This window comes from Rosa rugosa, chromosome 7, assembly GCF_958449725.1.
Source record: "Rosa rugosa chromosome 7, drRosRugo1.1, whole genome shotgun sequence".
NCBI classification, from domain to species: domain Eukaryota; kingdom Viridiplantae; phylum Streptophyta; class Magnoliopsida; order Rosales; family Rosaceae; genus Rosa; species Rosa rugosa.
The window spans coordinates 29,593,005-29,608,147 of record NC_084826.1 but is presented as its reverse complement, the minus strand read 5'-3'; the positions used below and the strand labels follow the sequence as shown (position 1 = coordinate 29,608,147).

At 37.0% G+C, this 15,143-nt stretch overlaps 1 long non-coding RNA gene across 1 annotated transcript; it reads left to right on the top strand.

Annotated features, from left to right (window-relative positions):
• The first annotated feature begins 12,851 nt into the window (after positions 1 to 12,851).
• LOC133719951 (uncharacterized) lies at positions 12,852 to 14,105 on the top strand. The gene is made up of 2 exons (XR_009851575.1): positions 12,852 to 12,907; positions 13,242 to 14,105. It is a non-coding gene; the product is annotated as an uncharacterized LOC133719951 (long non-coding RNA).
• The last annotated feature ends 1,038 nt before the right edge of the window (positions 14,106 to 15,143 follow it).

Here is a 15,143-nt window from a genome sequence, read left to right as displayed (position 1 = left end):
GCCCTAGGGCCATTTTTAGCCCTTTGGGTTGGAGATGGCCTTATATACCAATTAGAAACGAAGTGTTGAATTGTCTTTGATTGAACAACTCCGGCCCGATTTTGATCTTCGTGCCAGCGAGATCAGCGGCGGATTCGAAATTTTAGTTTATTGGGGTACAACAAAATATTAATAGGTGGGAATCACGTTGACGTTAATTTGAATTTATTCTTGATGGTTAGGGAGGAGAAAACGTTCTGACATTATCTCCAAACACGGATTAGTCTTGGAGCTTAGGAAGTTTTTGAAAAACAGTGTGATCTCGATAATATATATATATATATATATATATATATATATATATATATATATATATATATATATATTAATAGATTATAGATGTGAGATTTAGAAATTGAAAAAAAAAATAAAAAAATAAAAACTCAAAGTATAACAACAGAATTTTATTAAAAATTGTTGATGTGATACCGCCAAGCATAAGTAACGACCTCGTAGGTGGTCCCCATGACATGGTTAACCTTGCCTAAGGCATACATTTGCTAGACCGACACCCGAGCTACTTCGTCATTGTGGAGGTCGAACTATATCTCACCGGGAGGCCACCATTTCATGCTCTCCAAAAGGCTTCAAGATAAGCAATATGTACATTGTGTCCCACATCGGAAATGTAAAATAAAATGAGATTTATAAAAGGGAGTCATCCCCTACTTAGATATAGCCTCGTTCATAGTGAAACCTCTAGGTGGACGTAGCCTTGCCTCTTTGGCAAGGTGAATCACTATACATGTTGTGTCATCTCTCTCTCTCGCTTCATACTTAAGTCTCTGAATTCTCATGCAGAAACATTGGCATCGTCTGTGGGAATCGATACAAAATGTGGTGTCGCATGCCCCTCCCACTCATGCATGCAACTCTCTTAGTCTTACCTTATGCAGCCCTTCTACTACCAGGTACTTGCTTTGCTTATCCATGCCTCACGTTGCCGTACAACATGCCATGACCCACCGATAAGTCAAGGTCCACTTGCACGTAGACCTACCCGGGGTAACAAGTCTTGAACATCAACTCATCTCGGAGACTTCAGCCTTACCTGGATCCACCCGGCTGATCCTTCAAAGAGAATCATGCACGGGTACTGAAGGAATGGATGGATTTCAAAACTTTTTAATTAGTGCGGAATAAGTTTAACAATTAAACTACTAACTAAACATAAAATCCATTCCTTTAACCCATGATCTTGGCTTATTGTGATATGTATATAAACATAGCATGCATGGTAAGGAAGAACAAAGAGGGAGTTTATGTTCTACTCACCCTTGGAGCGTGATTTTAATCCGATCCAAGTGAACCACCAAAGTTCCTCTCCTTGATCTCTCCTTGTGTGTATTTCCTCCACCTTGAAGCACCTTGAATTAAGAACTCCTTCTTATACTCCTTCTTGTGCTTGTAATCTCCTCCTTGATGTAACAAGTAAAGCCACAAAAATATATGGCCTCTAAGGATCTTCACCAAGTGAATCAAGAGATGAAGAAAGATGAAAGAAAAGAAGAAATTATGCAAGTGTTCTTCTTTCCTTTAATTTCTGAAAAATGGACCAAGAGAGAACTCTCTTTCTCTCTCTCTAATCTGAAAATAATAGTGTGGAGACACTCACTTTTCTTTGTCCATGCTTTCCCTTTTATATAATAGGAAATAACTCCAATTACTAAAAGAAAAATATTGACTTTCATAAAGCCAATATTTTGGCTGGTCCATACATGTTATTGGGCACTAAAAATGTGTCTTGGGCTTTCATTTAAATCTCATTTAGTGAAGCCCAAGTCCACACCAAAAAACCCGACAATCGTTTAGGCCCAATAGGTTCGGTTTTACCCGAAAATCCTAATTATGTTCAAATAATAAATCTAATTAATTATTTGCTCATAACCAACTCTTGTTTAATCTTCTTCATATACAATCTCAATGATCCACTTATATGGTGTGCGATCTCTTAGGTTCTAATTAACAAGGCAGTGAAGTTTATAGAAACCATTCTATTTTGTTTACGAATCAAAAACTCCATTTTTGATTCTCCCTTGTTATTAGGATAATAAATGTTTATTAATCCTCGGGGACTTCACAAGTCATGAGTGACGTCTTGCAACATATCATGACTACCCTAGTTAATGTAGAATGACAAAGAACCTATTCAATTGGAATTACAATACAATACGGTCATTCTCTTACACTATGTTCTAAATCACATCATCGGGGTATGGAATTGATATGTCAATCCCCTAATGTGATTTTCATTCTTATGTGATTCTTAGAATGTGATTAAAAACTCCTTTTTAAATCTCATTCAATGCTTTGGCCAAAGACTCATTGAATCACATCTTTGAACATACACCTTATTTACTTAAGGATAGAGATTCCTTGTTGTACACTCACATGTCTCCATGACCGAATTGATTATACCAATGAATGCATCTATTATATCCATTAAGGGACACAATGTTATTGCATCATCAAGAGATAATCCATTCACTCATAAGACAACTATGGTGTCTCAGGTCAAATGACTAATTTGTATTATTGCAATTTAGAGTTCAAGTTTGACATGTAAGTAAGACTCCATACAAGAACTCTAATGATCGCGTTCAGTATACTCTTTAAGTTAAGAGCACCCACATACTTGTATTAGTGTCTCTACACAAATGACAAGAGACATATCATCCTCCATATTGAGAATACATAGTATGTGCTAATCTTTCCGGATTATCAATGTCCAAGTGATAATCCTATGACTAGGAACCTTTTAGGATAAGAGTGTGAAAGAGTAAATGTCTCACACATCTAACTCTTTAGATTACTTTCTCTTTAACTCATATTCCTTGGACCTTGTTCAATCAAATATTAAGTATAAGCAATGAACAATAAACTTGCCCTTTTGAATAATAATAATTACAATAATAATTACATCAAAATGATTGTTTTAGGACACAATTCCTTCAATCTCCCACTTGTACTAAACCCAATCAGCCATGAAACGTACACCCATCTTCTCAAGATGTTGTTCTAGCTTTGCTTGTGATAAAGGCTTAGTGAATGGATCTGATATGTTATCAACAGATGCTACTTTGAGAATGTTAACGTCTCCACGATTAACAATCTCCCTTATGATATGGAAACGTCTTTCGATGTGTTTGGATTTTTGATGAGACCTTGGTTCCTTGGCTTGAGCAATTGCCCCATTGTTGTCACAGTAAAGTGGAATCGGTGACTCAATGGTAGGAACAACATCAAGTTCAGTGATGAACTTTTTCATCCAAACTGCTTCCTTTGCAGCCTCTGCAGCTGCAATGTATTCTGCCTCAGTAGTGGAATCTGCAGTAACGCTTTGTTTGCAGCTTCTCCAATTTACTGCACCTCCATTCAAGGTGAAGACAAACCCCGATGTGGATTTTCTGTCATTCACATCAGATTGAAAATCTGAGTCTGTGTATGCTTCCACTTGCAACTCTGATTGCAAATCACCACCTCCATAAACGAGGAATAAATCTTTAGTCCTTCTCAAGTACTTAAGGATATTCTTAACAGCATTCCAGTGTTCTAAACCTGGATTGGACTGATATCGACTAGTTATGCTTACGCCATAACTGATATCAGGTCTTGTGCATAGCATCGCATACATGAGGCTCCCTATTGCAGATGCATATGGGATCTTGCTCATCTTTTGCACTTCCTCAATCGTTTGTGGGCACATTTTCTTAGAAAGGTGAATGCCATGTCTGACAGGCAGAAAACCCTTCCTAGATTGTTCCATGTGAAATCTATTCAGCACTTTGTCTATGTACAAGGATTGAGATAATCCAATTAATCTTTTTGATCTGTCTCTATAGATCTTTATTCCTAGTACATAGGCAGCTTCTCCAAGATCCTTCATAAGGAAGGTCTTGGACAACCAAACTTTAATTGAAGATAACATTCCTACATCATTCCCAAAGAGTAGGATGTCATCTACATAAAGTACAAGGAACACAACAGCACTCCCACTGACCTTTTTGTAAACACAAGGTTCATCCATGTTTTGTGTGAAACCAAAAGATTTGACTGCATCATCAAAACGGATGTTCCAACTCCTTGAAGCTTGCTTGAGTCCATAGATGGACCTATGAAGCTTACACACTTTATGAATGTCATCTCTAGACGCAAAGCCTTCAGGTTGATCCATATAAAGCTCTTCCTCAAGGTTGCCATTCAGAAAGGCAGTCTTTACGTCCATTTGCCATATCTCATAATCATAGTGAGCAGCTATAGCAAATAATATCCGAATGGATTTAACCATGGCAACAGGAGAGAACGTATCTTCATAGTCAATGCCCTCTCTTTGCTTATAGCCCTTTGCCACCAACCTAGCTTTGTAGGTTTCTATTTTACCATCTGAGCCTATCTTTTTCTTGAAGACCCATTTGTTTCCAATTGGTCTAATACCAGGTGGAGGGTCAACGAGAGTCCAGACTTGATTGGTATACATAGAGTCAATCTCGGATTCCATGGCTTCTTGCCATTTCTTTGAGTCAACGTTTGACATTGCTTCATTATAACTAGAAGGATCATGCAGTTTTTCTTTGTCACCAAGGAGATTTAACTCCCCAAGGCTTTCATGACACAAACCATACCTCTTGGGAGGTATCCGGATCCTACTAGATATTCTTGGAGTTTGTGTTATAGTTGGTTCAGGAAGTTGTTCAACGGGAAATGAAGTGTTAGTTTGTGGCTTGTTGGACACTTCCTTGAGTTCTACCATTTGCTCAACATTTCCATCAAGGATGTAGTCCCTTTCAAGGAAAGTGGCATTCCTGCTAACAAACACCTTTTGTTCTTCAGGTTGATAGAAATAATATCCTAAACTATATTTAGGATATCCCACAAATAAACACTTGCTTGATCTAGCTTCAAGCTTGCCTGCTTCTAGTCTTTTGACATAAGCTGGACAACCCCAAATCTTAATATGATTGAGACTTGGTTTCTTCCCATGCCACATCTCATATGGTGTAAGAGGGACGGATTTGGAAGGCACTCTATTCAACAAATAAATTGCTGTTTGAAGTGCATATCCCCAAAAGGATATAGGTAAATCAGTATAGCTCATCATGGAACGAACCATGTCCAACAAAGTTCGATTTCTCCTTTCAGAGACACCATTGAGTTGCGGTGTTCCAGGAGGAGCTAGTGAAGAAACAATGCCTTCTTGTTTGAGATAATCAATAAACTCATTGCTTAAGTATTCGCCTCCTCGATCAGATCTTAGAGCCTTAATACTTCTGTTGGTTTGTTTCTCAACTTCATTCTTAAATTCTTTGAACTTTTCAAAGGCTTCAGATTTGTGCTTCATAAGGTATATATAACCAAACCGAGAGTAGTCATCGGTAAAGGTTATGAAGTATGAGAATCCACCTTTACTAATAGTGGACATGGGACCACATACATCGGTATGTATTAGGCCTAAGAGTTCTTTAACTCTTGTTCTTTGTCCACCATAATGTGACTTAGTCATTTTTCCTTTTAGACAAGACTCACAAGTAGGCATAGGATCAGATCCTAACGACTCTAAATATCCATTTTTGGATAATTTGTGAATTCTATCTTGGCTAATATGACCAAGCTTAAGGTGCCACATCTTAATGGGGTTAACCGTTTCCCGAGATCTCTTAGATCCCAAAGCATTTTCCTTCATACAATTAATACTACCATCTAAAGCTAGATGAAAGAGACCATCAATAATATTAGCATGACATATCATGCGTTCATTAATAGATACAAAACCACTTAGTTTATCAAAAACTACTCTATAACCATCCTTCAAAAGCATGGAGATGGAGATAAGGTTCTTTATACATATAGGAAGATAAAGACAATTATTTAACTCCAATGTATCTCCTGATGGTAACTTCAAAATATAAGTCCCCACGGCTTTGGCGTCAACTCTTGTGCCATTTCCAACACGTAGGGTGATTTCTCCAGCTTTAAGCTTCCTTGCTCCCACTAGGTCCTGCAACGAAGTGCAAACATGGTGAGATGCACCTGAATCAATTATCCAAGTGGAAGTATTATTAACTGTAAGTATTGATTCAATCACATTGATCATACCTGCTGTTGAAGACTGGTTCTTCAAGGATGCAAGATAAGCTTTGCAATTCCTCTTCCAATGCCCATCCTTGTTGCAAAAGAAACAAACACCTTTTGGTTCCTTTTGTTCCTTCTTCTTCTTCTTTTGGACTGCTCCTTTAGGCTTTGCCACTTGTTTCTTCTTCCCTTTGCCCTTGCCTTTGGACTTGGAAGAAGAAGCGACAATGGCCACACTCCCACTCTCTTTCTTGATTTGCTTCTCAGCTGTTACCAGCATATTGAGAAGATCAGAAAGACTATGATCCATTTGTTGCATATTATAGTTCATTATGAACTGAGAAAATGAATCATCTAGGGAGGATAGAAGAAGATCTTGAGCTAGCTCCGCATCAAGTGCAAATCCAAGGTCTTGAATTTGCTCAATAAGGCCTATCATTTTTAGACCATGTTGATGCACAGGAGCACCCCTCACATGCTTTGTCTTAACAAGCTCATTGACAGCTGTGAATCGCACATTTCTATTTCTCTCACCAAACAATTCAGTGAGATGAAGTAATATAGAACTGGCGCTATCCATATTCTCATGTTGCTTCTGAAGTTGTGAGTTCATGGATGCAAGCATAACACATTTAGCTTGCGTGTCATCATCCTTATGCTTTTGATAAGCAACACGTTGCTCATCGGTTGCATCTTGAGCCAATGGAGTGTGAGGAGGTGCATTTTGTAAGACATAAGCGATCTTATCGAATGTCAATACAATTTTCAAATTGCGGAGCCAGTCATTGAAGTTTGGGCCCTCAAGACGATTTTCATTGAGAATTTTGGTGATAGGATGTCCTGACATATTGCAGTCTACATAACATAAAATAAAAGAAGTGAGATTGATTTTAAAACCAAGTGACTCGGGTCTTAAGAATCAAATGGCACCCTCTCACTATTTTAACAAATTCCAAATCCCTCAAGGAATTCGAGAGTATAAATTAAAACTCTTAGTGAGTATGGAAGACTCATTTTCATTAAGCCAACCGCATCATAATAGAACTATAGGTCAACTTAATTTCCATGAGAGGATACTCTTATCCAATCACATCAAATGTGAATATCCATAACTTTGGCCTCTAAAGTAAGTAAGTCTCACCATAATAGGATATTGATAAATTACTCTAGTTAAGCTATACCCATCATCTCATGTAAGTATAGGGATCAAAAATTAAATCTCATCATAATAGAATATTGACCAAGATTTGTCCCTACCTTACAACATCAAATGTTGAATAACCTCTTTTTAATGCTCCTAGCAAGAAATACCCCCGTTCGGAATGATATTCACATGTAAGAACATCTAATAGGAGATTACAATGTTGGAAGGCCACAAAGAAGCATTCATAATGTCTTCTTCGTTTTTCAACTTAATATCACTTTGAGGGAATTTTAAGGTCTCATCTTTAATAATCTCATTAATAACAATCACATTGCATTTGCTTTGATCCTAATGCAATCACATTTTCATTATACTTGATCTATAATAAAATACTCCCACTTAATTGTTTTTCGGAAAAACAATTTGATTTCATCAAAAACATTTTTCAAATGGAATCATGGGAAGTATAAAATTACTTGATCAAGTGCAACGAACATGCAATTATAATAGGTCACATAGGATGATTATGGACTTGTTGTTTGATCCAACATGAGCCAATATGTTGGATCAAGGTCATGTTTGGGTGGTTGATTTTAATTACGCGTAACGATTACGAAAATTAAATAACTAAGCTAAGCTATTACACTTTGCACTTGAACTTATTTCAAGGCTTGATGACTTCAAACATGAGCCAATATGTTGGATCAAGGTCATGTTTGGGTGGTTGATTTTAATTACGCGTAACGATTACGAAAATTAAATAACTAAGCTAAGCTATTACACTTTGCACTTGAACTTATTTCAAGGCTTGATGACTTCAAACTTCTTCTTTGGATCATCATCATGTGCCTCCATCTTCGATTACAAGAGTGGATAAGGGGCATACAAGCTCCCATTTAAATTTAATCAAACTTGAATAAATTAAATAAGCTACTTAATTACACAACCAAATGAATTAATCAAATTAATTACATAACCCAAATGAATTAACTACTTTAATTACATAACCACATTCATTCAAAATGAATAGTCGGCCAATCTCATGCTCAATTATATTAGGCCATAGTCCATAATCATCCTTTAATTAACCAAGATTAATAAGGTTAATTAAACAAGCATATTTAACTCAATCAAAATAAGTTAACCACTAAATTACTTTAATTTAAGCAAGTAAATTAGTTGAGTGATTTATGAGATGATGTCTTACATCATGCATCATTAACTTTTGGTGAGTAATTTAGGGGATAATGTTTTACATCATGCATCACCAACTTTTGGTGAGTGATTTAGAGATAATGTTTTACATCATGTATCACAAACTTTTGGTGAGTGATTTTAGAGATAATGTTTTACATCATGCATCACCAACTTTTGGTGAGTGATTTAGAGATAATGTTTTACATCATGCATCACCAACTTTTGGAGAGTTATTTAAAGAAACTAATAATAAAGATGACTAACTCTACCAACTATTTGGTGAGAGAAACATGGAAATGATTTTATGTCATCATTAACTATTAGGTAAATAACAATTCATGAATTTATGGATCAAAAGTGAGAGCAAACACCATGGAAAAATGAGCTAGTTCACAACTAGTTTAGAGATATTCCAAAAAGCTGGAAATAAAATTCCAGCTTTATGTTCTTCCATTGAACACTTGTTTACTTCATCTTTGAAGCCAAAACATGCATCCCCTAAAGCATATATCATCTAACATGTTTCTAAGATTAACATTTTAATTAAGAAACATATAGAACCCCTTAATACATATCTCATATGCATTAAAGTTTCATAAAACTTAAACCACTTCTTACATGTAATTTCTAGAAACCTTTTCTTGCTATCATAAAATCTACCTTACATCATATGCTTCATAACTTTTATGATAAAGCAAATTTTATGATCTAAATTACATATTACTCTAAGCTTAAGAAAATCACATCAACAAACATACTTAGCCATGTTTATAACATATCAAAATTAAGCCAATGGCTCTGATACCAATTGAAGGAATGGATGGATTTCAAAACTTTTTAATTAGTGCGGAATAAGTTTAACAATTAAACTACTAACTAAACATAAAATCCATTCCTTTAACCCATGATCTTGGCTTATTGTGATATGTATATAAACATAGCATGCATGGTAAGGAAGAACAAAGAGGGAGTTTATGTTCTACTCACCCTTGGAGCGTGATTTTAATCCGATCCAAGTGAACCACCAAAGTTCCTCTCCTTGATCTCTCCTTGTGTGTATTTCCTCCACCTTGAAGCACCTTGAATTAAGAACTCCTTCTTATACTCCTTCTTGTGCTTGTAATCTCCTCCTTGATGTAACAAGTAAAGCCACAAAAATATATGGCCTCTAAGGATCTTCACCAAGTGAATCAAGAGATGAAGAAAGATGAAAGAAAAGAAGAAATTATGCAAGTGTTCTTCTTTCCTTTAATTTCTGAAAAATGGACCAAGAGAGAACTCTCTTTCTCTCTCTCTAATCTGAAAATAATAGTGTGGAGACACTCACTTTTCTTTGTCCATGCTTTCCCTTTTATATAATAGGAAATAACTCCAATTACTAAAAGAAAAATATTGACTTTCATAAAGCCAATATTTTGGCTGGTCCATACATGTTATTGGGCACTAAAAATGTGTCTTGGGCTTTCATTTAAATCTCATTTAGTGAAGCCCAAGTCCACACCAAAAAACCCGACAATCGTTTAGGCCCAATAGGTTCGGTTTTACCCGAAAATCCTAATTATGTTCAAATAATAAATCTAATTAATTATTTGCTCATAACCAACTCTTGTTTAATCTTCTTCATATACAATCTCAATGATCCACTTATATGGTGTGCGATCTCTTAGGTTCTAATTAACAAGGCAGTGAAGTTTATAGAAACCATTCTATTTTGTTTACGAATCAAAAACTCCATTTTTGATTCTCCCTTGTTATTAGGATAATAAATGTTTATTAATCCTCGGGGACTTCACAAGTCATGAGTGACGTCTTGCAACATATCATGACTACCCTAGTTAATGTAGAATGACAAAGAACCTATTCAATTGGAATTACAATACAATACGGTCCTTCTCTTACACTATGTTCTAAATCACATCATCGGGGTATGGAATTGATATGTCAATCCCCTAATGTGATTTTCATTCTTATGTGATTCTTAGAATGTGATTAAAAACTCCTTTTTAAATCTCATTCAATGCTTTGGCCAAAGACTCATTGAATCACATCTTTGAACATACACCTTATTTACTTAAGGATAGAGATTCCTTGTTGTACACTCACATGTCTCCATGACCGAATTGATTATACCAATGAATGCATCTATTATATCCATTAAGGGACACAATGTTATTGCATCATCAAGAGATAATCCATTCACTCATAAGACAACTATGGTGTCTCAGGTCAAATGACTAATTTGTATTATTGCAATTTAGAGTTCAAGTTTGACATGTAAGTAAGACTCCATACAAGAACTCTAATGATCGCGTTCAGTATACTCTTTAAGTTAAGAGCACCCACATACTTGTATTAGTGTCTCTACACAAATGACAAGAGACATATCATCCTCCATATTGAGAATACATAGTATGTGCTAATCTTTCCGGATTATCAATGTCCAAGTGATAATCCTATGACTAGGAACCTTTTAGGATAAGAGTGTGAAAGAGTAAATGTCTCACACATCTAACTCTTTAGATTACTTTCTCTTTAACTCATATTCCTTGGACCTTGTTCAATCAAATATTAAGTATAAGCAATGAACAATAAACTTGCCCTTTTGAATAATAATAATTACAATAATAATTACATCAAAATGATTGTTTTAGGACACAATTCCTTCAGGTACCATTGCACAACCCGCCCAGCACTTCGAAAATTGATCTAGGGACCAGGCCTCCTCGACAGCATCCTCACATCCTGATGATCACCACTGGTCACTTCATCACCTCACTGGCAGCTGGATCCCACTCAACAACTCATCGCGTATCTCGGTGACGTTCATGGTGTGAAGACCTAGATTTTCGTTATTCAATTTTGTAAATTAATAATGGACCACTTGTACGAATTTTGAGTATTATGCTTTGTTTGTGTGCTGTTTGTGCAATGGAATAATTTCCGGACGAACTTTTATTATAAACACAAAGTTTTAGGGGGGTTATGAAGTTTAAATTTTTATATGTTGGGTTTCTCCAAAAACTTCCTTCACGAAAGTCATAGAGCGCGTCGATACGAGTTCGTGGATATATGGATTGAGAAAATAAGAATTCGTACGAGAAAGTTATGGTCGATGGAAAAGTTTCCAATTTTGGAAACTTTGTATAAATATGGAATTTCTGAAATTTTTGAAAATAATTTCAGAAATTCCATTTTGGGCAAATTCCAAAAACCCTTTCTCACTCTATTCTCCAGCCGACCCGACTCGAACCCAGAAACCCGACCCGACTTTTCGAGCAGATTCCAATGACTTCAGGCGACAGCGCCGGCCCAGAATGACTCAGACTGGTGTTGCGGTCCTCCTTATGGTGGTGGCTTGCCCCATTTATCACCCACGGAGGCGCATCGAAGAGGCCAAAGCGGTGGTGGTCCGACTCGACCGGATTTTTCAACTCCGATGACGGCAAGGCTTGAAACAGGTCTTGTTTGGTTCGTGGGAGCTTCCTCTTTCGATCCATGGTGGTAGTTTTGGACGATTTCCACCGGATAATGGTCAACTTGACATGGTCAACTCTGATGACGGCAATCCCTTTCTCACTCTATTCTCCAGCCGACCCGACCCGAACCCAGAAACCCGACCCGACTTTTCGGGCAGATTCCGGTGACTTCAGGCGACAGCGCCGGCCCAAAACGACTCAGACTGGTGTCGCAGTCCTCCTTATGGTGGTGGCTTGCGCCACTTATCACCCACGGCGGTGCATCGAAGAGGCCAAGGAGGTGGTGGTCTGACTCGACCAGATTTTTCAACTCCGATGACGGCAAGGCTTGAAACAGGTCTTGTTTGGTTCGTGGGAGCTTCCTCTTTCAATCCATGGTGGTAGTTTTGAACGATTTCCACCAGATAATGGCCAACTCGACATGAACAGTAAATCCTCGGCTTATGAGCTTGATCCAGGCCTATCTAGGCCAAACCGGCCAAAACCTCAGGTATTAAAGTTAGTCCTCGTAGTATAAACTTCATTTTGGACAGTTGGATTAACGTGGTTTTGAGTCAGCGGCGGTGGACGTGCCACCACCAGTGGTGGTGTTCCGGCCATGTCAGGGGCAGTTTCTGGTTTTATTTATCATATACTCATCGATACGAGCGTTTTGATATATAATAAGTAATTTTTGGAGATCATATGAATTTGTTAGGGTTTTTCGATCGTCTTGGTTTTCGATCCGTGAGGAACCGACCGTTCGATTGACTTGTAACTTTGTTATATTGACCGTAGAAGTGTTCCGGAGACTTTGGGTGGTCTCAGATGAATTTTTGTTTCGATTGGCGTCACTTTCGGATTTTTGGATTAATTTGGGAGTTTCGGAATTTAATTGTTTTGGTGATTCGTGTACTAAATTGAGCCTGTACTTTCTTTAGGTGATTGACAGCACGTTCGGTAATTTACCTAAATTTTCTGAAGACGCAGCGGGAATTTAGAGGTAAGTAATCTCACATTGTTCATTTACGAATTGAGTTACTTTTATAGTTTTAGAGGTTAATTTAATTAATTGCAAACTATAGTTGATATTAGTAGGCATTCCTGAGTGAATGTCTACATGTATATATAGTGGATTTTGTGGTGGTGAAACAATATGCATGATTGTGTTCATATACTTGTTTCGAGTATTTACTTTTCGGAAAAACAATATGTTGTGGAAATGTGCTAAGTGATTATACGCATTTATATGCGTATAATTATATCTAACGCACTAGAATTAAGCCAATCCTCATGTCAATTAATATGTAATTAATATATTTTTATTTATTGTGTAGGAAATAAGCGGAATTGCGGAAATCAAGAAAAAATTGTGGAAAATTGGAGCAAATTGGAGTTTCCGACAAAATGACGAAATAGTCAATGCCAATCAAGGGAATGGAATCTAATTGCCTCCGATAGTATTTGCGTAAATGAATTGAGAAGGGAGAAGAAAGAAGAAAGAAGAAAGAAGAAAAGAGAAGAGAAGACAAGGAAAAGGAAAAAAAAAAATAATAATAAATAGCCTTTGCTGACGTCATGATGACGTCAGCATCAGCATAGTTTTCCCCTCCTTCCCCTCCCCACGTGCACTCTTCATCCTTTCTTCCCTTTCCTTTTTATTTTCTTTCTTTTTCCTTTGTTCCTATCACGAGCTGCCACGTGTCATATGACCTCTCCCCTCTAACCATGCACCACCCGAGAACCCTACATTTAATTGCATATATATATCCTCTCCTTCACACCAGAACAGAGGGCCGCAACACACCAAAAACAGAGGCAGCCCCTTTGGGCTGCTCTCTTTCTCTTTCTCCTCTCCTCCTCCTCATTTACCATATTCTAGTTAGTTTTCTTTTGGGTTTCGGTAGGATTTCTCACACAAGCTTCAAGGATTCATCAAGATTCAAGTTTTAGGTACAAGATTCAAGTTTTAGGTATTTGTGGGAGTTGTAATTCAAGACTAGTCATGCTAGCTTTTTAGCTATTTGTGACTATTCTTGTTTTCTCCTACACTTCTATACTCTTTTCTCTTTGAATTTTGTAATCTTGATGTCTATGATTATGGGTTGTGAGTAATTTTCTTGTTGGGGTTTAGGGTTGTGTCCCTAACCCAAATTTTGTGTAAAAGATGCTTATTTTAATGTAATGATGCAATTTTCATATGATGGATGCTTATATCTATTTTTGTTGGGTTAAAATGCATGTCTAGGAGCCTAGTCAACTCTAGGGTGTGTATTTTGAGTATGTCTAGGATGGAGTTAGAGGCTTGACCCCCTCTAATTTCTAAGCTAGAAACCTTCAATTTCGTATTCGAGGGGTTATAAGCATGGTGATTTACACCCGTTGCGTGATTGCGCGGGCGGGTCGCTTAGTAGTCTAATTCCTCGAACTCTAGGCCTCTTGATGTGAATTAGTGACCCTTGAACCGGCTCTAATTCATGTCAAGTGAGTTCCTACGGCCCTTGAACCGGAGTAGGAATACCATGAAAGGGAATTTCGGTCCTTGAGCCTTGAACCGCCTTGGATACGACTACCGCCAAAGTAGGAGATTTGCATCTACATTATATTAGCTTCCGACACATTGAAATTGGGTGAAGGAACCTCCCTAACACCCGACATTCCCATTTATTTGGTTACACTTTTATTAATTTATTTTCATTTTTATTAATTGCTTTACATTTCATTACATTTTGTTAATCTAAAATCAACTCTCAAAATATTGAACTCCAACTCATTGTAAATATTCATCACTAGGCTCTTAGTTTTGATTAGGCTTTGGTGAAAATCAAAGCCGAGCATTGCTAAGGCTTGGTGCCTTAGATTAACATTTTTATTTATTTTCTTTTTCTTTTTCTTTTGTTTGATTAGTGACTTTAGTTCCGACTACCCAAGGATTGTGGGTTAGCCACTAATCCCCGTGGTACGATAAACTTTGGGCTTAATATTTCCCTATCTTGACAATGATACGTATGCTTGCGTAAATGAGCACTCAAGTCACTAAGTTATATTGTTTGAAAAGTATTGTGATTTGTAGGACATTTTTAGGTTAGAGGTGACTTAATTTATGTGTGGTTTTTTGTACTGGGAGTAATTGATATGGATCAATTACAGGGAATCTTTTATTTAGATTCAAGTAACATTTTTAAGTCTAGTGTGACTTCTTTAAATATTTTGATATGTGGAGATTCGGAGGTCACTAA